Raw genomic sequence first — 24,303 nt, 5'->3', positions numbered from 1 at the left:
CAAAATATTTGTATGTACACATGGGAAGTGTGTATATGTTGTGGTATTTATGTACTCAAACACAATTTACCAAACAGTCTTCAAGATCATGCCTCGCTCTTATCTCTAGTATTTAGCATGGTTTCCATTATATTCCTCCGAGGAAACTTTACAGGCAGTGAAAGTGGCTTGGAGGAGGTCAATGGCTTGAGCAAGGTCACAGGTCAAGTTAGCGGCATTTGGCTTAAATCAGGATCAATAACCTCCGTCCCTCCAGCCTGATCCTCAGAGGGTCGGCCTGTCCTGGGGCTTGGAACGCATTCCAAATTGGGTAATCTGGTGCACGCTGCCTGCCTGAAATTCCCCTTGTGGTTTTGCTCACATCTGGTGTTTTTCACTTCTCTTTCTAAACACGTGCTTTGATCCTACTGCTGCTACAGCAGAAAGATGTCCATGGTTCCAAGGAGCACAGCTAACTTAGAGAGAGGTGAAAGATCCTTCTCTCAAAGGGACTTCTAAAAATAAACAGTATCAGAGCCTCGCCTTGTCATGCTTGACACACTTCCCGGAAACCCCCAGATGTAGAGACATCTACGCAGTCTCTCTACAGCCCCCAAACCTCTCATGGGCCTGGACTCCAGCCCCCTCTCCTCTCCCCAGCTCCTCTCACATGCTCGACAAGTTTGAAATCTTGTGCCATTGCTTCCTCTTTGATTCTCAGAGTGCACAGGATGGCAAGTGGTTAAATGTCTTCCATAAGAATCCTGTGGTCAGAATTCTCTCTCACACACTGAGCTGAGAACCATGTATATTCATTGCCAGAAAAGCCTTATCTACAACTAGCTTTCTTGTTGTATTTATTTTATCAAACTTTGTTATTCATTCTGCCCCTTACCTTATCGTAGTAAGTCTGTTTCATAATTATATACGTATTTTTTCATTATAATGAAAAATTTTAGGGAAATAGAGAATAAGGAAAAAAATTCCACAATCTTGGTACTCTAACATAGCCATTCTTAATTATGTGGTTTGTTGTCTTCTGGGCTCATTTTCCTTATATGCATGTGAGTATATGTTCTGTTTGTTTATTTATTTTTACATAGTCAGCATCATAATTTACATGCAATTTTTATATGCTCTTTTTTTCACTATTACCATTATATTGTAAATGTTTTCCCATGTTGCTACATAATCTTGCAGATATAAAGGAAAGGGGAAATGTAGGTTTTGGCAAAGGGACCAGGCAAAAGCCATCAGTGACCTCCAATAAAAGAATGGATTGTGACAGGCATTTGTGGGGACCCAAATCTTCCCTAAATTGCTGGGATTTGGGATGGGAATATAGAAGACATAGCTAAGTACAAAGAAGCAAAACAACCCTGATTTTTGAAAAGCAAAGATTAATTTGAAGTCACAAATGGCTAAATTCAAGATTCAAGACAATGAACCCTCCCTGTTGAGATAAGTCAGAGGCGAGGCTGAATGTTTGGGTAGCATCTACCTAAATAGTTTCCAGAAAAGAACATCTTATCCCAGGTATGGCCCCAAAGAGGGATGTTTGGAAAACACCCCTCCTTGGGAAAGAACATCTTCCCATGGGCTGTGGAAAGTTAGAAGTAAGTTATGTTGCTCGCTCCGTTTCCACAGGGCTTTTGGAGAAGACACGATGGGGGAGGGCATTCTTCATATTAGAGGGAATCGTTTGCTTCCTGATGGTGTTTTCTACTTTATCTTGGTGCCTCTTTCCCTTCCAGTTGCCCGTCCGGACAGCCACCCCAATCTAAGACATACTACCCCAAATGGGTTAAGTCATCCTCCATCCACCAGTCTTCCTCCAGCCAACCTTTCAATCCAACCCCTCTTGCTTATCTTTGCTGACCCTCCCAAGCCCAAGGTGTCTAGCCAGCTCCCTCCTGCCATTTCACTCTCCACCTTCAGCCTCACCACGCAGAGGCCAGGGCAGAGCAGCAGCCACTTCCCTGCTTAGCAGCCCTGGGGAAGCCTTTGTTTAAGAACCAAGTGAGCCCTGAATGATGAATGCCCAGTTTTACTTCTTCGGAGCTGCTCTCCTGACTCTAGGGACACTAGCTGACCTACTATGTGTCAGCCACTTTAATCCTTATAAGAATGCTGAAGATTGTTATGGCTCTTCTCAAATTACAGCTGAGGAAGCTGGAGCCCAGGATTTGTCTATGTAATAATACATAATGCTTTAGAGATGGGAGAGAATTCAGAAAATACCCAGAAGTGCAGAAAAAAAGTACAAAGCAACATCACCCATCATTCACCCTCCCAAAAGAACCACTGTTAACTTATTTGTAAACTGTTATTTCCTTTTAGTTGTGTGTGTGTGTGAGGGGAGAGGGAGGGCGAGAGCAGGATATTCATGACATAGATGGGTTTGGGATTATACTATTTCTATTAGTTCACTAGGCAGGCACAATAATGCACCACAAACTGAGTGGCTTAAACAACAGAAACTTATTGTCTCAGGTCCTAGAGGCTGGACGTCTAAGATCAGGGTGTTGGCAGGGTTGGTTTTCACTGAGGGCTGTGAGAGAATGTCAGGCCTCTGCCCTAGCTTCTAGTGGTTTTCTGGAAATCTTTGTTTTTTCCTTGGCTTCTGTTATATCATTCCAATCTGGGCCTTTATCTTCACCCCTGTGCATTTCTGTATCTCCACATAGCATTCCTCTCCTTCTCCTTCTCCCTTCTCCTTCTCCTTCTCCTTCTCCTTCTCCTTCTCCTTCTCCTTCTCCTTCTCCTTCTCCTTCTCCTTCTCCTCCTCCTCCCCCTCCCCCTCCCCTTCCCCCTCCCCCTCCCCCTTTCCCATTCCCTTCCCCTTCCCCTTCCCCTTCCCCTTCTCCTCCTCCTCCTCCTCCTCTTCCTTCCCCTTCTCCTTCTCCTTCTCCTTCTTGGGGGGGGGGGGGAGGAGAGAGAGAGAGAGAGAGAGAGAGAGAGAGAGAGGGAGAGAAACATGGATTGGTGGCTGCCTCCTGTGTGTGCCCCAATTGGGGATCAAACCCAAAACTCATCATGTGCTCTGACTGGGAATCAAACCCACCACCTTTTGGTGTGTGGAATGATGTTCTAACCACTGAGCACACTGGCCAGATCCACATGGCGTACTTTTTATAAAAACAACAGTCATATTGATCCACCCTGCTCCAGTATGACCTCATGTTAACTTGAACAATTACATTTATGATAACCCTATTTCCAAATAAGAGTGCCAGGCGTCAGGACTTCAACATATGAATTGGGAGGAGGAAGGGAGTCACAATTCAACCCATAGCAACTATTTATACAGTATTTCAGCTTACATTTCTTTTTCTTCATTTACCGTTCTAGAGTGAACCTTTTCCAGGACAGGCACATTCTGTCAGGAGGAGGTTCTGGAACATTCTGGGGCCATCTGTGGGAAGGGAGAGAAGGCTGGGTAGACCCGTCATGAGGAGCAACCCAAGGTCCTGTGTCAGGGGAGAGGCAGGAAGTGAGTGAGCAGAGGCACAGAGCAAGCCAGGACGGTGTCCGACTGCTGACTGCTGTCATGGCTGTCTACCTCCAAGGTTCTCTAACATGTGTTAGAGAACCACCCAGTCTCTTCCACGACCGGTCCCCCCACCCATGTACCCTCATTTAGCTTGGAAGAGATTCTGGAAGGAAGATGCAAGAGAAACCATCGAAATTGACATGAGGGAGTAAGTGAGGGAAGTTTTGGAAGGCGAACATAGAATTGTTAACTATGAAGCACTATAGTATGATCATTAAGTCCTACATAGAGTTGGAGAAGTGCATTTTCAAATTCTAGCTCTCACGCTCATTTTTTTGGGCGATCTTGGGTATTACTACTCGGTCTCTCTATGCTTCCATTTTTCCCTGGTAACAGTACCTATTTATAGAGCTGTTGTGAAAATAAAAACAAGGTGATATATGTAAAGGTTTGGCATGAAGAAAGCACTTCATTCAGTCAGTCAGTCACTCATTCAACAAATATTTGGATCTACTGTTCCAGGGACTGTGCTGAACCTCTGAATCCACAATGACCAAGAAAACTGACAAGGTTCCAGTCCTCCTGCAACGTACACTCTGGAAGAAAGGTAGATATTTAAGCAAATAAACATACAACTGAAGTCCATAATTATAAACTGTATAAAAAATTTAAAGATAAAAACCTAATTTCTAAGATGGAAAGTGGGAACTTTTAGTGTGTGGGGTGGAGAGGGGAGGCACTGAGGGAGGGGCACTCTGAGGAAGTGATAGTAAACCAAGACCTGAAAGTCAAGTTGGAAACGGCCTTGACGGAGGGGGTAGGGTGGGGAGGCAGTCCCAGGTAGCGGGAACAGGGCCTACGGCAGTCATAGCTGGGTTCCTTAGGAAGTGAAAGGAACATCAGTGTGTCTGGTGTGTGTGTGTGTGTGTGTGTGTGTGTGTGTGTGTGTGTGGAGAGGGATTCAGAGAGACCCTGAGGAGAGGATTTTAAAAGTCAAGACTTAGGTTGAGGAGGATGAGGACTAAGCAGGACCAAGGGATTCAGCAAGTAAGAAATCCTTTGACCTGGGAGATAGCAGGTCAGAGTGGAAGCTAGATGGCACAGGGTGAGGAAGTAGCATGTGGTGAGGAAGTGAAGGTAGAGAAGGAAGTTAGCATAGGTTCTTTTCAGATGTATTGTGACAAAGGAAAAGAGAAAGTTGGGTTGATAGCTAAAAGGAGGGTTTCTTATTTATTTGTATTTTAGGTGGGGGGATTTTTGAGCATTTTCTAGGCTGAGGAGAAGGATCCAGTGGCTAGAGATTGAAGACAGGAAAGAGAAGGTGGAACTGAGGTAGCTTTCAGAAGGCCCCATTCCCGTGGGTATGTTGCCTGCAATTAGAAGGTAGTAGACTCCTGTGTCGCGATTGGACCGCAGACCTTAGCAATGCGATTTCAGTGATAGATATGGTTAATCAAAACTCTGCAAAGGGGAAAGGGATTAAGAAGTACAAATTGCCAGTTATAAAGATAGTCATGGGATGTACAGTATAATTGTCAATAATACTGTAATAACTATGTATGATGCCAGGTGGGTATTAGACCTATTGGGGTAATCATGTTGTAAGTTTTATAAATGCCTAATCACAATGTTATACACCTGAAACTAATATAATATATGTCAACTATACTTGAAAAACATTTTAGATTAAGCAATGTGTACAAACCATTTCCATCTATTTTTAAAAATGAAAAGAGTCATATTTTTAAATTCTGGACTTTAAGGCAATTGGCATTTAAAGTAAAATTTTAAGAAATTTTTATACAGACACAATTAAGAATTTATTTCAGCTCAGTTAGCATGGCTCTGTGGTTAAGCGTTGACCCATGAACCAGGAGGTCACAGTTCGAATCTTGGTCAGGGAACATGCCCAAGTTTCAGGCTCGATCCCCAGTGGGGAGCATGTGGGAGGCAGCGATCAATGATTCTCTCTCATTATTGATGTTTCTGTCTCTCTCCCTGCTCTCTCCTTGCTCTGAAATTAATAAAAAGAAAATTTTTAAAAAGTGTATTTAAAAATATATTTTTAAAAATAATTTATTCTGCTGAACACTTTAGTGTTAGCTATAATGCCCTTCAAGTAATTGGCTTTATTTTAGAATTTGATAAAAGCCTTTCTTGGCATGTACCTTGGATCATTTCCTTGGGCCCAAACACTTTCAGGACAGCCCCAGATTTCAGGCCAATTTGGCATCAACAGCTCTTAGAGATTTTTAAAGTCTCAATTGCCTGTTGCACATAATTTTTTTTCCTGCCTCAAAAGGAGATGAAAAGACAACATCTCTGCTGGGTTGATGGACTCAAGGAACAAGAAAGTTTCCCTTTACCTTCCTTATCAGCGACGAATGATGCTCATTCCACCTACCTCCTCCTTTTTTCATACAGCAGAAGAAAAAAGATGAATTACTGTTTTTATTTAGTTATTTACATAACAGTTAAACATGCATAGTTTCAAGAATAGAATAGTTTTATATTATTTAATAGCAGTCCCCCATTTCACCTCCTCCCATTTCTCATTCCTTAGATAAAACCACTTCCAATGCTTTAATTAATGACCCTCCCCTTTCTTACATATCACCATCTCTCTAAAACAGCTACTTCCTAAAATCTATTGGCTTTCCACTGTGGAAAATGGAGATTTGGCTTCCACCCCTCCTATACTACACACACACACACACACATATATTTTCTGGCTTATATACCTGTATTATCATTAGATTGATACTCAGTGTTTTTATTATTTTGACCAAATAAATACTATTCACATCTGTGTGGTATAATAAATTATGATCAATTTCCCGAGTAACATTTTGCTTTCTCTGGAGTTAATAATTGTGTCATTTTTCATTTGCCTAGATTTTCCTCTGCATGTGTCACTAATTGAATCCCTACCTACTCTCTCCTTCTGATCTGTTCCTATCTGGGCTGATTAATCTCTAGGCTTGCTGTTGAAGGGATCCAACGTTTTGCCATTCTAAAGCTGCCTTTGGGACATTCATTTTAAGCTGTTTATTAAGAAACAAGACTCGCCTATCCGGTGTTGCTCAGTGGTTGAGCATGGATCTCTGAACTGGGGAAGTCAGGGTTCAATTCTTGGTCAGGGCATATAGGGGGTGTGTAGGAGGTAGCCGATTGATGATTCTCATCCTTGATGATTCTATCTCTGTCTCCCACTCCCTTCCTCTCTGAAATCAATTTAAAATAAATTTTTTTAAAAAAAGAAAAGAAAGAAAGCTCAGAAAGAATCTTTGACCCTCTGCTTGTTTCAGACCCAAGAGCTTCAGACAGAAACCCTGCTTTAGGAGAGACCCTTGGCTTAATCACATTACACATTTCACCCTAGCCTTAGTCAGGAAGACTACAAACCTGATAGCTAGACACCCAGTGGTCCCATTGTTCCTGGGTTGCCTAGGAGAATTTTCCTGCCATGTATGCTTCTCAACTACTTGTAAACTACCCACTCTCACTTCTAAAATCTAATACCCCCTATCTCCCCCCTCCTCTTTTTTTTTTTCTTTGTCCAAAATGTCTTATATACCCAATGTTGAATCACTGTCTTTGGAATTTTCGTGCATATGTGAATTCTCCATGCACACATATTAAAATTTGATTTTTTTTCCTTTTAATCTCTCTGTGTTAATTCCACACAGTACAGCTGTCACCTTGGAATCTCCCTTCATCACATCCTGGGGATTCCCTTCACCTGTTGTGTTGACTAATCTGGTTCTTGCAGTCTCCCTCTTTCTTGTTCTTGCTTCACTCCATTGTTTTGGTGGAGCACATCCTGCAGTAATTTTCTAAGAAAGGGTAGATTTCTAGGAAGATATAACAGATGCCATCAATGCCCTGTCCACAATCTCTTGGCACCTACCACATCTATGCATTCTAAATTACCAGCATAAATGTCTCTTTGCCTGAGGGCTTTTTCTGGCCACTGAAAGTTTGCTCAGAAAATCTTAGGGAATTAACCCCCTTCTCCCTGGGAGCAGCCGTTAACCACTGACTGATAAGAGTTAGTAGATAAATACCCCAGTTTCCTCAGCCCTGACTGGGGATAACTTTGAGGCACCATTTCTACACTGGTCTCCAGAATTCCCCAAAGGAATCAAGTCCCAGTTGTTCACAGTAACTTGCTGGGTTTATTGGCTTCCTTGTTTCACTTCCCACTGCCTTCCAGGTGTTTCCTGGGATCATCTCCCAAATAAACTACTTGTGCTCTTATATCTATGTTCCATCTCTTATCTTTATACTTTACTGTCTACTTTCCAAATCTTCTGCTGAGTTTATTTTTTTATTTTTTGCAATCATATCTACATTTCTAAGGCCCCCCCTTTTTTTTGTTCCCTAAAAGCTTCTTTTTAAAAAATAGTCTTCTGTTTTTATTTTATGTGGGCACAATTCCTTCTTATCTCTATGAGGCTATTAATCATTTTTTTTTCTTTTTCTCTCCGAGATGCTGCTGTTGTCAGATGATCTTTAGGGCGTTTCTCTCCAGTGTGTCAGGTTCCCAGAGAAAACTTTTATAATCTCCTGGTTGGATGCCAGGGCTGCACTACCTACACAAGGAGAGAAGGCGGGAGTCTCTAGGTAATCTTTTTTTTTCTGTATGTTGTCCTTTCACACAACTCTGCTGGTCCTCCCTCTGTCTTACTCTCCCACCAGAAGGAAAACCTGCTTTCTTTGGGCTTTGGGGGCAGGAGCAGTCCACCTGAGAGCAGCAAGGGGAACTGGGGGTCTGAGGACCTAGATGCCTCTTGAACAGACTTTCAATTCATCCTGCTGTTTTTAACCTCAACTTTACTCGCAAAATACTCACAAAGGACCTGGCTGGGCCACCAGTGGCGGAGCACACGGTGGATTCTGAAATGTAAAGTGAGTTGCTTGAGCTTTCTCGTCTGCTGGCGTAGAATGCTGCTTTCCCAGGCCTCTGGAGACGCTCTGGAAACACAGACACAAGAGACTGGGAGCAGCGCTTACTATGGACAGGCAGAAGGTGGGACCTGGGCCAAGGGGGGACACGGATGAGGGATACTTTTGTTCTGTGCCTTTTTCTTTTTTTTTCTTGTTTTAGAACCATGTGAATGTATTACTTCATCAAACATTAACTTTTGGTCAAGCCCTAGGAGGGAGTGGAGCATAATGCCTTTGTTTAATCTGTGGTCCTTAACAAGAAATCTCGAATGTTGTTTTCTAAGTTAGCAGCTGCAATGTTGAGACCATGAGAAGCTTCCCAGGCAAAAGCCATTCTGAGCAAATGCAGAAGCCATAAGCAAAAATATGGACACATTTGACTCCATAAAAATGCAAGATTTCTGTGAGTCAAAAAAGCAAAAAGAAAAGAAAACCAGGACACCAAAAAACAAATGGGAAAGATATTTCCAACTCATAGAAAAAGGGCTGGTTTCCTTAAAATATGGAGTTCTTGTAAAAGAATTAAAAACAGATCAAAGTCTAATAGGAAACAATAGGCAAAGGACATAAATAGAATACACTGGTAAATCCATACAAATGGCTTTTTTATTTTTAAATTTTAAAGCCACTTTTTATTATAAAATAAAACAAAAATACAACAAAAAATATACAGACAAGCAAACAAAACAAATGTTATATAGTAAGCACACTTTTAATCGTCACGCAGAATAAGAAACAGAACTTGGTCAGCCATGTCAGAGGCCCTCCGTGTGCTCTGTGATCATAACTGCCTCCCTTCCCCTGAAAGTAACCACTGTACTGACTTCTGTAGAAGTCACTTCCTTCTAATTTTGAGGTCTTACCAACCAAGTGGCATCCCTGACTACTATGGTTTAGTTGTGTCCAACAAATGGCTTTTAAATATAAGAAAAACACTCTCACCCTAACCGGTTTGGCTCAGTGGATGGAGTGTCGGCCTGCGGACTGAAGGTTCCCAGGTTTGATTCCGGTCAAGGGCATGTACCTTGGTTGCGGGCACATCCCCAGTGGGGGGTGTGCAGGAGGCAGCTGATCGATGTTTCTAACTCTCTCTCTCCCTCTCCCTTCCACTCTGTGAAAAAAAAAAGAAAAGAAAAACACTCTCAACCTCACTCATGGTTGTAAGAATGAGCATTCAAACAATGAGACACCACTTTTAACCTATCAGAATGGCAACATTATAAAAATCTGATAATGCATACTGGTGAGGTGAGGATAATGGGGAGATAGGAAATGTAAAACATTTTTTTGTGAATTTGAAAATTGGGGCAGCTTATTTGTACTTCAGTTTGGTACCAAAGGTCAAAGTTAAAAAGTTATACCTTTTGACCCAGCAACTTTACCACCAGAAATTTATCCTGTGAATATGCTTGCACTGGGCGCTAAGACATATTGAAGACATATTTATACGGATCAACATTATAACCTAATTTGTAGTCATAAAAACTGTAAGCAACCCAACCATTTACAGTAGTACACAGACTGCATATATTGTAGTATATCCATTCTATATACTGTATGGAATACTAAGCAGCCATTAAAAAGAATGAGGTACCTTTAAATTATGTCAATATGTATTGTTAAGTTTAATAGCAAGATATGAAACAAATGTCTATGAATGACCCCATTTCTGTGTTTGGTGGTTTTTCAAGTGTTACATAGATATATACTTACATACACACAGAATATCTCTGGAGGAAGACATAAGAAACTAGCAATTATGGCTACCTCCAGAGAGAGGAACTAGGAAAATAAGAGGTCAAGAAAGGGAAGGAGACTTGCTTATTTTTTTCTTAAATACATTTAAGTCTTTTATCCATTTTGAGTTTATTCTTTCTTTTTTTCTTTATTGATTAAGGTATTACATATGTGTCCTTTTCCCCCCATCCCCCCAGCCCCCCACTCATGTCTTCACCCCCCTGGTGTCTGTGTCCTTTTGAATTTATTCTTTTTTTTTATGTTTTTTTTTTATTTTATTTTATTTTTTTTTTATTGCAAAGGCTTTTGAATTTATTCTTATGCATGGTGTAAGTTGGTGGTCTAGTTTCACTTTTTTTAAAAAAGTTTTATTTTAATTAATAAAATAGTTTATTTATTAAAAATAAGCAAACATTATAGAAGAATTGAAAATAAATAGTAAAGTCCCTACCCTCATCTCCACTTTCCTATTCCATAGGAATAATCAATGTTAAAAGTATGGTAGGTATCTCTAAGCTCTTTTTCTGTGTATATGCACATATATTTATATTTATTTCTAGCTATAGGTGACATGTGTATAGTCTTTTATAACTTGCTGTCTCACTCTACATGTAAAATGGACATAACTGAGACTTGAAGTGGCTGAGTGCCAATAAGTTGCTGGCAGGTTGGTAAGCCGTGCATGGACACAGTGTCTGAGGAGGGGATGTCACGCTCCATGGAAGGCTTGGGGGTAAGGTGATATTTTTGGTTCAGTGGGCTTCATGGCGCCCCTCAAAGTGTAAATTACCTTTTGTAGAAAAATACCAACTTCTATATTCAGGACTGCTTCAGAGCATGAAAGGATCTCCAACATCATCCAGTCCAACCTCAATTGTAGGAAAAGCGCTGTTTTCCTGGGGGAAGGGGACGACTTGGTTAGGGGTCTTGCCTAAGATCACCCGGCCAGGGAGAGTGACAGAGTTGGGGCTTCTTTCTCCAAGACCCTTGCTCACTGTGTTGTGCTGCCTTCGGCTGCTTTGAGAGGAAGAGGAAGAGGAAGGGCAGTGCTCACTTTGAAAATATTCAGTTGCTCAAACCACACGATTCCTCAGAGGGCAGGGCTGGTGCCCCGCGCCTGGCTCTGTGCCCATGAGCTCTCCCGTGAGGTTTTACTCTTGCCTGCTGTACACCTCATTAACTGCCATGAACTCCTTTTTGGGGAACATCAGTCTTGTACTTTTCAATCTTGGCACTTGGCACTTTTTATTCCTCAAACACAGCTTTACTATTTGCTCAGGTCTTGGCAGAATACTGAACAGGACAGTATTATATCAGACGGATGATAAAAGGAGGGGGGAAAAGACAACCAAGTTCAGATCAATGCCAAATTCATTTCTTTGGGGAATAGTCATTAAGTGCTAGAGAATGAGGATGGGGGAGGGATACACATCAGAACAAGATATATCTCTTGCTCTCTAGCAGCTTCCTGTCAAACTACCTCCAAACTCTTTTCATCATTACACTCCATCAAAAAAAAAAAAAAAGTTTAGCATGGCCCTAGCCAGTTTTGCTCAGTGGATAGAGCGTTGGCCTGTGGACCAAAGGGTCCCATGTTCAATTCCTGTCGACAGCACGTACTGAGATGACAGGCTCCTCCTGGCAGGGGAGCCTGGTCGGGTCATGTGCAGAAGGCAACCAATCAATGTGTTTCTCTCACATAGATATTTCTCTCTGTCGTCTCTCTCTCTTCCACTCTCTAAAAATCAATGGAAAAATATCCTCAGGTGAGGATTAAAAAAATTTTTTTTGCATGCACCCCCAACAATTGCATACTTATTATAAATTATATATGCTCTACTGTAATAATTTTTAGATGCTGGTAAAGCTTAACTTTCCTAATATTTAGTATCTATAATAATAAAAGCGTAATATGCTAAATAGACTGGACAGCTGAATGACCTTCCAGACATCATTCCAGACGTCCTTCCAAACAAAGCCGCCATGGCAGGGACTGAGGCAGAGGTGGTTAGGGGCAATAAGGCAAGCAGGAAGAGTGGTTAGGGGGCAATCAGGCAGGCAGGCAAGCAGTTAAGGGTGATCAGGCAGGCAGGCAGAGTGGTTAGGGGCAATCAGGCAGGCAGGTGAGTGGTTAGGGGAGATCAGGCAGGCAAGTGACTGGTTAGGGGCGATCAGGCAGGCAGGCAGAGTGGTTATGGGTGATCAGGCAGGCAGACAGGCAGGCAGGCGATCAGTTAGGAGCCAGCGGTTCCAGATTGCAAGAGGGATGTCTGACTGCCGGTTTAGGCCCGATCCCGCAGGGATCCCTGCGGGATGGGGCCTAAACCAGCAGTCGGATATCCCCAAAGGGGTCCCGGATTGCAAGAGGGTGCAGTTTGGGCTGAGGGACCCCCGCCCCCACCCCCGCTCCCCATGTGTGAATTTCGTGCATCGGGCCTCTAGTAAAGAATAAAAAGAAACAAGTGCTCACATATTTTTCTTCCCACCCCTAGGTGTATCATCTTGGCCACCCCTCTTTGGAGCCCATTGTTCCAACAGGGGAATCAGATGGATACCCCAAAATACTATAACCCAAGAGAGTGTGAAAAAGGCTGTAATGTCAGGGTAAGCAAAGTATTCTTTGAGCATCAAGGAAGCATTGCCAGAGGGAGGGAAAGTTGAGAAAATGAAAGGACTTTTGACTTACCCCTGAGCCCAGCTCCTCTGGGCTTGGGCTAGGGATTAGTGCCAGGCTTCATTTCCTAGGCTGGTGTCCGTGCAAAGACTGCCTTATAAAAAGACTGCAATAAGCTCCTACCTCAACCCTGAAGCATCCAGTTTCCAGGACCTTGAGCTTAATCAATAACATGGCCTTTCATGATGCTGGAGGCAGACATTTCTGACTCATGGCCCAGAGCCACGTTCAACAGCTACACCAGTGGTTCTCAACCGTCTGGCCCTTTAAATGCAGTTCCTCATGTTGTGACCCAACCATAAAGTTATTTTCGTTGCTACTTCATAACTGTAATGTTGCTACTGTTATGAATCGTAATGTAAATATCTGATATGCAGGATGGTCTTAGGCGACCCCTGTGAAAGGATCATTCAACCGCCAAAGGGGTCGCGACCCACAGGTTGAGAACCGCTGGTCTACACTCTATAGTGGTGAGGCAAGGGCCCTGGATGTGGAGTCGGGAGGCCAAGCTGAATCCTGAGGCAGAACTGGTCTCCTTATTCTTAACCGCCTACTAACCAATTGTGTGACTACTGCCCTTTAACCTCTCTGAGCCTTCATTTTCTCATCTGCAAAAAGGGAACAATAAATGCCTCCCAGGATGCATCACAATTTCTAACATGAGTTGAGTTTTTCACTGTGTATAACATGTATCATCTCATGAAATCTTCATGACAATAGGATGAAGTCGATGCTACAATTGTTCCCACTTTGCAGACATGGAAACGGAGTCATAGAGAGAGTAGATTGTTTGTTTGTACAAGTTTACAGAGCAAGAATGTACAGAGCCAGAGTTCTGCGGACTCAAAAGCCCTTGATCTGCCCACTCTGCTGGGCTGCTGGCCTCACAATGCTGCCTGGAGAGGCAGATTGATAACTCTAACGCTGAAGTACAAAGGAGGTGGTATTACAAGTCTAAATGCAAAATATGCTGCCGGGCCCATGTGTCTCAGTGGTTGAGCGTTGACCAATGAACCAGGAGGTCAGGACTCAGTTCCTGGTCAGGGCACATGCTCGGCTGTAGGCTCCATGCCCAGTAGGGGGTGTGCAGGAGGCAGCCAATCAATGATTCTCTCTCATCATTGATATTTCTCTCTCTCCTTCTCCCTTCTTCTCTCTGAAATCAAGACTATATTTTAAAATAAATAAATGCAAAATATGCTTTTCTACACAGCCCTAAAGGTCAATAGAGTAGGATTTGGTTAGGAAAAAAAGGTTGAGAAGAACTTGAAAGTTTTCTTGCTCTGTTTTTAGTCCCTTATAACTGTGTATCGTAATCTGGGAAGAGTAGTCGGTTAAGAATAAGGAGACCAGCTCTGCCTCAAACTTCCTGCCTGACTTTGGGCACATCATTGAAGCCGAGTGTACTCCTCTGTCAGGGGTCCTAATATACGAGCTCTACAGGGTCTCCTTGTCTGACGGTCCCCAAACTCCATCCTCAAAACGGTCTGCACGCTGGACTCTCCCTGATCTCCGGGCAGGGGCCTGGAGAGAGGCCAGAGTTCAGGGAGGCGCAGCTCAGGTCAGCGAGGGCGAGGGCGTAGACAGGCCTGCGGGGGCAACTGGGAGGGGGCGGGGACTCCAGCCAGAGCTCCGGTGGCCACTCCATAATTATAAGGAGACATCGCAGAGTTTCTGTTGTGGTTGTTCCCTCTGTTTCCTTTGGGCAGTTGTCATTTTTTAACTGACCCTTCCCAGATGAGATCGTCCCTTTTCAGCTGGGTAAAGTCAGAGCCTTGCAACTGATGGGGTATTTGAATCCTCTGTGGAGAGAGGGCAGGGGCAGCTGACCACCCTGCCCCACCCCCATAGACTTCCCCCCCTCTCCCCCCCCCCCCCCTCATACACACACACTTCAGGGAAGTGAAGCCAGGGCGGCAAACTTGCTGACAGTGCCGGACAGCCTGCAAACCCAAACATCCTCCTTTCCCTGCCTGGCCTCCTGCCTCCTCAGTGCAGCCATGCGGGGCAGCAGTGCGAAGAACACAAAGCTTTCCAGAGCAGGGGCGGCTCCAGCCGGTCCCTCCCAGCCCCTCGCTCCTCCCTTGGGCTCGCAGCCACACAGGCACAAGGTTATAGTTACAGTTGAGAACTGCTGACATCTACTTTTTGGTTGTTGCTTAAACACACCACACACACACACACACACACACACACACACACACACACACACACACTTTCCTTCATGGCTTAAAGCTTCACAACACTGTTGATTCAAACCCAAAGGTGCATATTTGCTTTGCTTCTCAAGTTTCCTTAAGTTTGAGCAAAATGAATGCGGTGTTTAAGAGTCAGAGAGAAGGCTCATTGGCTTAGTTATTTTCCTAAACTTTCCAGTTCCTTTCGGCCTCTGGAAACCAAAGAATAGAGTCTTTTACGCCTAAGATTAGAAACATCTGGCCATCACATTTGAGTGAGGCTGGGCTAGAGTCTGGCAAAGCCAGGTGGAGTGGCCTGCCTACGTGAATGATGGAATTTTAAGCGTCGATGGGACTAAAAGTTACTAAATCCAAGCTCTTGGTTTTACAGATAAGGAAACAAGCCCAGAGTGGTTAGGATTTCGTAATGTCACACATCTTGTGTCAGAGGTGAAGCCAGAACCCAGGAGATAACTGGGAGAATCCCATGCCTGGTCTACTACACCCATAGAGAGGACTCAACTATTGAAAAAAATTAAATGTTTATAAATATTCTTAATTCCTCAATTTGACACACCCAACTATTTCCACTTTTGCATATTTCTACCCAGTTTTTCTTTTTTCCTTGATTCTTTTTTAGAGACAGAGGAAGGGAGAGGGAGAGAAAAACATGGATTTGAGAGCCAGAACTGAACCAGCAATCTTTCAGTGCACGACAAGGTCCAACCAACTGAGCCACACCAGCCAAGGCTTCCACCCAGTTCCTATTCTTCCTCAAGGAGAATAAAGCACCCACTCTGCACCAAGTGTTCACTTACATTTCGTCATTGAATTGTCACAACACTAATATATGGGAGGCACTGTTATACCTGTTTCATAGAGGATGAGACAGATCAGACACATTTGCCCAAGGTCATACAACAGAAAGAGGTGGTGTCAGGATTCGAATCCAGGTCCCTCTGACTCTGCAGCTCCAGACTCCAATACACCATGTTGCCACAGCCACTGTGCATGTCACAGTCAATGTCTGTACCCTTTCCCACTTCCATAATTCCTAGTTTTCACAATTATTACTTTTATGGATGTATTCATTCATTCCACAAATACTTATCAAACAGCGACCCAAATAAGTCACACAAAGTGCTAAGTGGAATGAGGAGGATAAAATGAGGACGGGGAATAGGAAATGCTGGGAGCTGGGGGTGGAGGCAGATGACAATTTTAAATAGGATGGCCAAGGAAGGAAAGCTCACCTGTGATATTTAAGGGGGTGAGGGAACGAGCCAAATGGACATCTGGGAGAAGAGGGAAGAGTGAGTTTAAAGTCCTGAGGCAGGAGAAGACCTGGTGTGTCCAGGAAAGAGTTAGGAGGCAGGTGTGGCCAGAGTGGAGTATGCAAGAGGAAAAGTAGTACAAGATGGGGTCAGGGCCTGAGACCAACCAAAGATTTCAGCTTTTATACTAAATGAGAGCGGAGCCCGGGAAGACTTTGAATGAAGACTAACATGTTTCAATGTTCTCAGCGGTTCCAATGTCAGCTGTAATGGACCAAAAATTTTTTAAAATCCTAAATGGTTCCTATGACTGCGGTGTTGAAAGTAGAGTAGGGGGTGGGGAACAAGGGTGAAAGCCGAAAGACCGGTCGGGAGGCCATTGCAATTCAGATGAGAGATGATGTGATCTGGACCTGAAGCAGTAGAGAATGCAGTGAAAAGTGACGCAATTCAGGGACTATTTTGACAGCGGAGCCAGCAAGGGTAATCTACCCTCTTTGCATGTCATGATGTCATAAAACATTTATTTTAGAGATATAGGTTGTTCCCGCTGGTGCGATTACTGATAACATGCTCATTAACATTGCCACTCATGCTTTTTTGCGTGTCTTATTTCCTTAGGATAAACTATTAGGAGTTGGATGACTGAGTCAAAGAATGTGATCCTCCTTATGCCTCTTGCTACATAATGCCACAGTCCATGGTAGACTCTACCAACAGTACCTTAAAGATCTTTTATTTTAAATGCTCCAGAATTCCTCTCCTACCCCCAGCATCTCTCACCCACTATGATTTTCTTCTTTTTCTCTTTCTCCTCCCTCTCCTTTTGGGGAATTTATAAAGGGGCAGGGTAACAAAGATGAACAAAGGTTAGGGCTGGCCACAGAGAAGGTAAGAAAAGGCAGGGAGGAATTTCTTCATTTTTTTTCTTGTGTTACAGCCCTGAGAAAGGGCCAGCTGCTTCTCTTTAGTTATTCTTTGGTAAGAATCAACAAACTAACAATACTGCTTACTTAGAGACCTTTTTTTTCTTCTGGGGAGATCAATGGACTTAACAATTTCAATTATCTTTCACAATGTCCCCTGGTGCTAGATTAAACTGCCTCCTCTGCACAAACATTCCTCTCACTAGGGTGGGAAGTTCACCAAACTTTGGGCTCCTTTATTCCCCTCCTCCAGCAGGATGGTCCCCCTTCCAAGCCCCACCCCCCTGCTTTCCCCACTCCAAAGTCTACTTGCTCCATCCTCCTTATCCAATTTCATCCTTAGCATGAAAGAAAAAAAAAATCATTTATTAAAAGTAAGAGGTTTCTTATGAATTTTAAGATCAGTTTGTCAGTTTCTGCTGATCCTAAAATTCGTATGGAAATGAAAGGGACTCAGAATAGCCAGATGATGTTGAAAAAGAACAAAGTTGGTAGACTCACACTTCCTGGTTTCAAAGCTTACTGAAAAACTACAGTAATCAAGACAGGGTGATACTGACATAAGGATAGGCATACAGATTGATGGGACAAAATTAAAAATCCACAAATAAATCCTAACCATTTTTAGGCATTTGATTTTTGAAAAAGAGGCCAAGGGTATTCAATAGGAAAGAATCATCTTTTCAACAAATGATGTAGGAAGACTGCGTATCCACATGCAAAAGAATTTGGACTTCTATCAAATATATACATAAAAATTAACTCAAAATGGACCATAGACCTAAATGTAGGAGTTAAAGCTATAAGACTTTTAGAAGTAAACGTGGGAGTCAGTCTTTGTGACCTTGGGTTAGCCAGCCATGGGCAAACTACGGCCCGCGGGCCGGATCCGGCCCGTTTGAAATGAATAAAACTTAAAAAAAAAAAGACCGTACCCTTTTATGTAATGATGTTTACTTTGAATTTATATTAGTTCACACAAACACTCCATCCATGCTTTTGTTCCAGCCCTCTGGTCCAGTTTAAGAACCCATTGTGGCCCTCGAGTCAAAAAGTTTGCCCACCCCTGGGTTAGGCAATGATTTGTTAGATACAACACCAAGAGCACAAGTGATAAAGAATTGATTTCATCAAAAAATTTTTTTTTAATTTAAATATATTTTATTGATTTTTTACAGAGAGGAAGGGAGAGAGATAGAGAGTTAGAAACATCGATGAGAGAGAAACACCGATCAGCTGCCTCCTGCACATCTCCTACTGGGGATATGCCCGCAACCCAGGTACATGCCCTTGACCGGAATCGAACCCGGGACCCCTCAGTCCGCAGGCCGACGCTCTATCCACTGAGCCAAACTGGTTTCGGCAGATTTCATCAAAATTTAAAAACTTTGTGTTTCAAAGGACATAATGAAGAAAGTTAAAGGACAACCCATAGAATGAAAGAAAATATTTTCAAGTTATATATCTGATAAAGGACTTGTATCTAGAATATTAAAAACTCTAAATTTTAGAATTTTTAATAATAAAAGATAAATAATCCAGTTTCAAAATAGGCAATTACAGCCCTGGCTGGTGTGGCTCAGTTGGTTGGAGCTTTGTCCTGTACACTGAAAGGTCATGGGTTTGATTCCCAATTAGGGCACATACCTCGGTTGCAGGTTCAGTCCCAGTCAGTGTGCATCTGAGAGGCAACCAATCGATGTTTCTCTCTCTCTTTCCTTTTTCTAAAATCAAAAAACATATCCTCAGGTGAAGATTTAAAAAATAGGCAATTACAATAGACATTATTCTAAAGGAAATATACAAATCCTATATAATAAAAGCCTAATATGCTAAGTGTCCGGTCATCTGGTCAGCCATTCAACCAATTAAAGCGTAATATGCTAATGATATGCTAAGGCCACTCAACCACTCGCTATGATGTGCACTAACCACCAGGGGGAAGACACTCCAACCAGAGGGTTAGCTTGCTGCTGGGGTCCGACCGATCAGGACTGAGTGAGATAAGCAGCACACGTCCTGATCTCTCCTGTAGTCCTTCCTGGCTGGCCAACCTTTCTCATCCCTCCCCGGCTCTGATTGTGCACTGGTGGTGTCCCTCGGCCTGGCCTGTGCCCTCTTGCAATCCGGGACCCCTCGGGGGATGTCGGAGAGCTGGTTTCAGCCCGATCCTGCAGGCCAGACTGAGGGACCCCACTGGTGCATGAATTCGTGTACCGGGCCTTGAGTAGCTAATAAGCACATTGAAAGTTAATAGGGAAATGCAAATCAAGATGACAATGAGATGCCACTTCTCCCCCATTAGAATAGCTATCATTTAAAAAGCAAACAATAACAGTTTTTGGTGAGGATGTGGAAAAATTAGAACCTTCATATATTGTTGACGGAAAAGTAAAATGGTGCAGCCACTTTTGAAAGCAGTTTGGCAGTCCCTCTAAATGCTAAAAATAGTTACCCTATGACCTACCAAAAATATGTCCACACGAAATCTTGTATGTGAATGTTCATAGCAGCTTTATTTGTAGACTCAAAATGTACCGTAAACAAGCTACATGTCTATCAACTGATGAATGGATAAACAAAATGTGATGTAGTTATACAATGGAATAGTATTTGGCAATGAAAAGGAACCAAGTACAGACACATGCTACACTTTGGTTGAACCTTGAAAGCAGTATGCTAGGTGAAAGAAGCCAGTCACAAAAGACCACCTATTGTGTGATCTCATTTATATAAAATGTTTAGAATAGGCAGGTCCATAGAAACAGAAAGTAGATTCGTGGTTGCCTAGAATTAGGGGGAGCAAAAGAGTGGAGTGGGGAGTGGAAATGGTGACTGTTAATGGGTACAGTTTCTTTTGGGGATGATGGAAATGTTCTAAAATTAAGGTGATGGATGCACAACTCTATAAAAACCATTTAATTGTATACTTTAAAAATGTGAAGTTTACAGTATATAAGTTATATCTCCATATAGCTATTTTTTTAAAATATATTTTATTGATTTTTTACAGAGAGGAAGGGAGAGAGATAGAGTCAGAAACATCGATGAGAGAGAAACATCGATCAGCCGCCTCCTGCACATCTCCTACTGGGGATGTGCCCGCAACCCAGGTACATGCCCCTGACCGGAATCGAGCCTAGGACCCTTCAGTCCGCAGGCCGACGCTCTATCCACTGAGCCAAACCTGTTTCGGCATATAGCTATTTTTAAGTGGCTTCTTGCTCACTATTGGAAAAAGACACCAGATTGTTTCATTTAGTTCCCTCAAAAAATGTGTTCCTGTGATGCATTGGGGAGCAGGCTATGAGAATTGCCTTAAGGGTCGCTAGTAATAAAAGCTGGAGGCTGAGAGGAGCCAGGGGAAGAGGAGGATGGAATAAGGGATGGAGAAGGAATGATAAGGGATAGGCAAAGGGATGCACCGGAAATGAAGGCATAAGTCATCTCAAGGTTGGACAGCCAGGTGGTAAAGGGAGAGGAAATGTGGGAGTGGGATTTGCAGAATATATTTACTGCCAACTTTGTAGGAATGGGGGCCAGGTGGTTCAAAGCCAAGCTGCAAAGCAAATAATTATGAGGATACAGACTTCACTGATTCCTTGAGTATATAATGCTGTGTAGAGCTGATAGGGATTATTTGGTAAAAGTATATGAGCACTGTGGCCAGTTGGGAAAAGCAATCATGACTGCTATCACCAAATCTGTAGCAGAAAAAAAATTATAATATGATTCTGCAAATGGCCAGAAAAAAAAAACCACAAATAAAAGGCTAACCTTTCCTACAGACAAAGCTGTGGAATAATGTTAGGTAACTTCCAACAGTGCTCCTTTGTCTAAGCAGAAATCCATGTGCGTAATCTCATTTGTACAGCCCCTTGCACCTTGAGAAGGGTATGTTTAATTTCTAAAAAAGTTTTCCCTAAATTAGAACTTTTAAGAGAGATGTTGGATCTGAAATGTGCCTATATTTTAAAATTGATTTTAGAGGAGAAGCAGGGGATAGAGAGAGAAACACTGATTGGTTGCCTCCCACATGTGCCCCGACCGAAGGATTCAACCCAGAGCCCAGGTATGTGCCCTGACCGGGAATCAAACCCCCAGCCTTTGGGTACACAGGACATTACCCCAACAATGAGCCACATTGGCTATGGCCTACATAAGAATTTTAAAATAAGAATACCCGATAAGTTAAAGAATACAATGATAACTCATTACGCACACACACACATCATCCCCCAAAGGTTAAAAGCCTGGCAAGATGCAAATCACACCACTCGTAGCCTCTTCCTTGTGACTTGAGAGTCCATCTCTTCCACTCACAGATGGTAGAAGAGACAGAAGAGCTGTGACCAGGCCTTACTCATCTGTACAGTCACTAGATGATGATAGTTATAAGAATTAACATATGTGAAGGTTTTTGCAGTGTCCAAGCCACCACCATGCATTTGCTTTTCATTTAATTTTAATCTTTACAGAAACCTCCCCTCTCATGAGAAAATCAAAGTTTAGGAATGAAGTAACTTGCTTAAGATCTCTTACCACTTTCTCCTCAAGTGTATAAACACACCTTAACCTCTCTCAGTTTAACAGAAAGAAACCCATTCAGTACTCCACATGCCCTCCAGCCAGCCTGTCTCTTTTCCCATAAGTAACCCTTTTCAAAAAGTAGCTCACACTCCCTGTCCTCCCCTCTTTGCACTCATATTGTTACTTTCTTGTCTAAGGAATGTAATGTACAAAGGCAGGTCACAAGGTGAAAGGCTGCACCTGGGGAGCACGCCTTGAGCTCCTGCAGCTTGGACCATGCATGAGTTTTCAACACAACTGGAGGGTTTAACAAGAGGGATGCCCTTGACCTCTGAAGAAAGTGGGCAAGGCCTGGGCAGGCCGTCAGGCTTGGGAAGCTTGGAGCACTCCTCGGAGCTCCAAGGAGCTTCCTTCCATGGCTACTCTCCCCTCCCTTTCTCTCTGAAGGGAAGGAGGGAAGGAAGGAAGGGAGGAAGGAAGGAAGGAAGGAAGGAAGGTAGGAAGGAAGGAAGGAAGGAAGGAAGGAAGGAAGGAAGGAAGGTAAGGAGGAAGGGCCGGAGGGTTCTTTCAAAGCAAAGTCATCTGACCACAAACCCCTTTATTAGGATCCCTTCCAACTCACTGCTGTTGAGGTTGCAAAACAGAGGCCACACTTTTAGGATGCGTAGCTCTGGCCTGTGGGAGAAGGTCCCTCTCACCAGAACTGTTTCCCTCACCCCCTCCCATTGCACCTATAATTCCTCCCTTTCAACCTCATGAATGATCTAGATCTTGAAAGATGTCCTGAGTTGAAGAGTCTCAAGAAGCTGACCCGGACGGGAGGGGGTGAGGACGCTGCAGGCGCCACCTGCTTCCCAGTGCTTCTCAAAGTCACCGGGGAGGGTCACGTAGAGGATAGAAAAGTACGATGCAGAGGCCAAGGAGTAACTGATCGGTCTTGGGTACAGTTCGTTCTCTCTCCTCCCAGCTGCACTCACCGTACTTCCTGTTCTGTTATCTGAAGTGTGGGTCTGGCACAGTGTGAAGACACAAGTGCCCACTTGCAGCCAAGCACAGCAACCTTTCCTCCGGCCCGATGGTCACCCCTGCTCTCGGTGCTCTGCACTTCCGGCTGCAAAAGCAGGCCCAGCGCTCACCTCCCCAGACCCTGAGGCGAGGAGCCAGTGCTTAAAATCTAGACAGAGTTCCTACATATCTTCCCACATTTTCATCCCTTCTTGGTAATCCAGGCTGCTGGAGAATTAGTATCTCCTTTGATAGCAAAGGGGACAAATATAAGTAGTCAGGGAGGCCAAGGCAAAATCACAAAGTAGGCGACATATATCTTTCAGGCTCCCTTCTCTTTCCTTGCTCCTTCTCCCTCTCCTGAAGTCAGGAAAGAATCAGAAAATACTAATTTGTAACTGAGTGTGAAATGTGAATATAAAGTTCTCTTGTATCTCACAGGGCCTTTATCTGCAGTTATAAAATTAAAAAGCTTGGGGCACTACTAGAAGCAGCCTTTCAGGCAGGTAGCAAAGGTATTTTTAGGGAATGGGGGAGCCTTCACCTGGGAATCACCCCAGGTAGAGAGTGCTTAGAAACACCCTCAAGCCCAGGATCTTCCTGCCCGTGGAGCTGGACCAGGTGGGGAGTTTGAGATGAATGGTCCACAGTCATTCGATTCAGGGGCTTTCTCCAAAACTCTACTGCTCTCGTGGCTTTTTCTGTCATCACCCCCCTTCTTAGGCCAGTACCTGGTAAGTCATGGTGACCCAGGAAGGTTGGATCAGGGGAAGTGAAGAACAGGCTGTGCTGATGATTTATTAAAGCCTGTGGCTTCTGAGTCCTGCACAAGACTCCTCATCGGAGGGTGCGGCTTGGGTCATGCTGGGCACTCAGCAGCTTTGTGGTGGGTATGGGTTTGTGCTTCCTCCCCTTTGCTTTCGATTCAGTGCTTTCCTGTTGCAGTCTGAGCTGTTCTATTTAGCTGTGGCCCCACAGCAGCCACCACTGTGTGCAAACTGGATCCATCGAGGGGCAAGCAAAGGGCAACCACAGGGGGAAGGGTTGAGAGGTAAGAAAGGAAAGTGGTGGAAGCCAGCTGGAAAGGAGAAAAAATTCCAAAGATAAAATGTCATGATGAATAACAATCAAGAAAACATTCCAGTAATTTAAAAAGTATGTTCCAGCTCACATTCAGCCCTGGTTAAAGTCAATCCTGATCTAAGTTAATTTGTTCGAATACATTTTCATTAGAACATACCCTTGAGTATATTTTTCAAAGAAATAAGAAATGTATAGAATGAGATAAGGTTAATCCAAGAATTAATTGAATTCAAGAGAGGTGGGGGGAGGACAAAGAGGGTAAAGGGGGTCAAATACGTGGTGATGGAAGGAGACGAGACTTCAGGTTGGGAGCACACAATAGAGTATGCAGATGCTATACATAAAGTGGTACACCTGAAATGTATACAACGCTATTAACCGATGTCACCCCAATACATTTCATTTAGAAGCATGTTTACCAATTTAAAAAGAGTTCATTAAAAATTAAGTATCCAAATTCAATTTTAATTCAGGA

The 24,303-nt window shown here is 43.3% G+C and overlaps 1 protein-coding gene and 1 long non-coding RNA gene across 2 annotated transcripts in view; one reads left to right on the top strand and one right to left on the bottom strand.

Annotated features, from left to right (window-relative positions):
• LOC308533923 overlaps window positions 1–8,098 on the top strand; it is a 57,748-nt gene extending 49,650 nt beyond the window's left edge. Inside the window, exons 2-3 of the long non-coding RNA XR_013997131.1 lie at window positions 3,995–4,079; window positions 7,965–8,098. This is a non-coding gene — a long non-coding RNA (uncharacterized lncRNA). The remainder of the gene's footprint in view (window positions 1–3,994; window positions 4,080–7,964) is intronic.
• A 17-nt stretch (window positions 8,099–8,115) lies between these two features.
• The window catches only part of SEC22B (SEC22 homolog B, vesicle trafficking protein), a 47,416-nt gene continuing 31,228 nt past the window's right edge, over window positions 8,116–24,303 (bottom strand). Inside the window, exon 6 of the mRNA XM_081112151.1 lies at window positions 8,116–8,449. The gene's annotated coding sequence lies outside the window, so the exon portion shown is untranslated. The remainder of the gene's footprint in view (window positions 8,450–24,303) is intronic.

Source organism: Myotis nattereri, assembly GCF_964212035.1.
Source record: "Myotis nattereri genome assembly, chromosome: 18".
NCBI lineage: Eukaryota > Metazoa > Chordata > Mammalia > Chiroptera > Vespertilionidae > Myotis > Myotis nattereri.
Note: the sequence above shows the minus strand (reverse complement) of the source record. Positions and strands in the feature narration are given on the sequence as shown.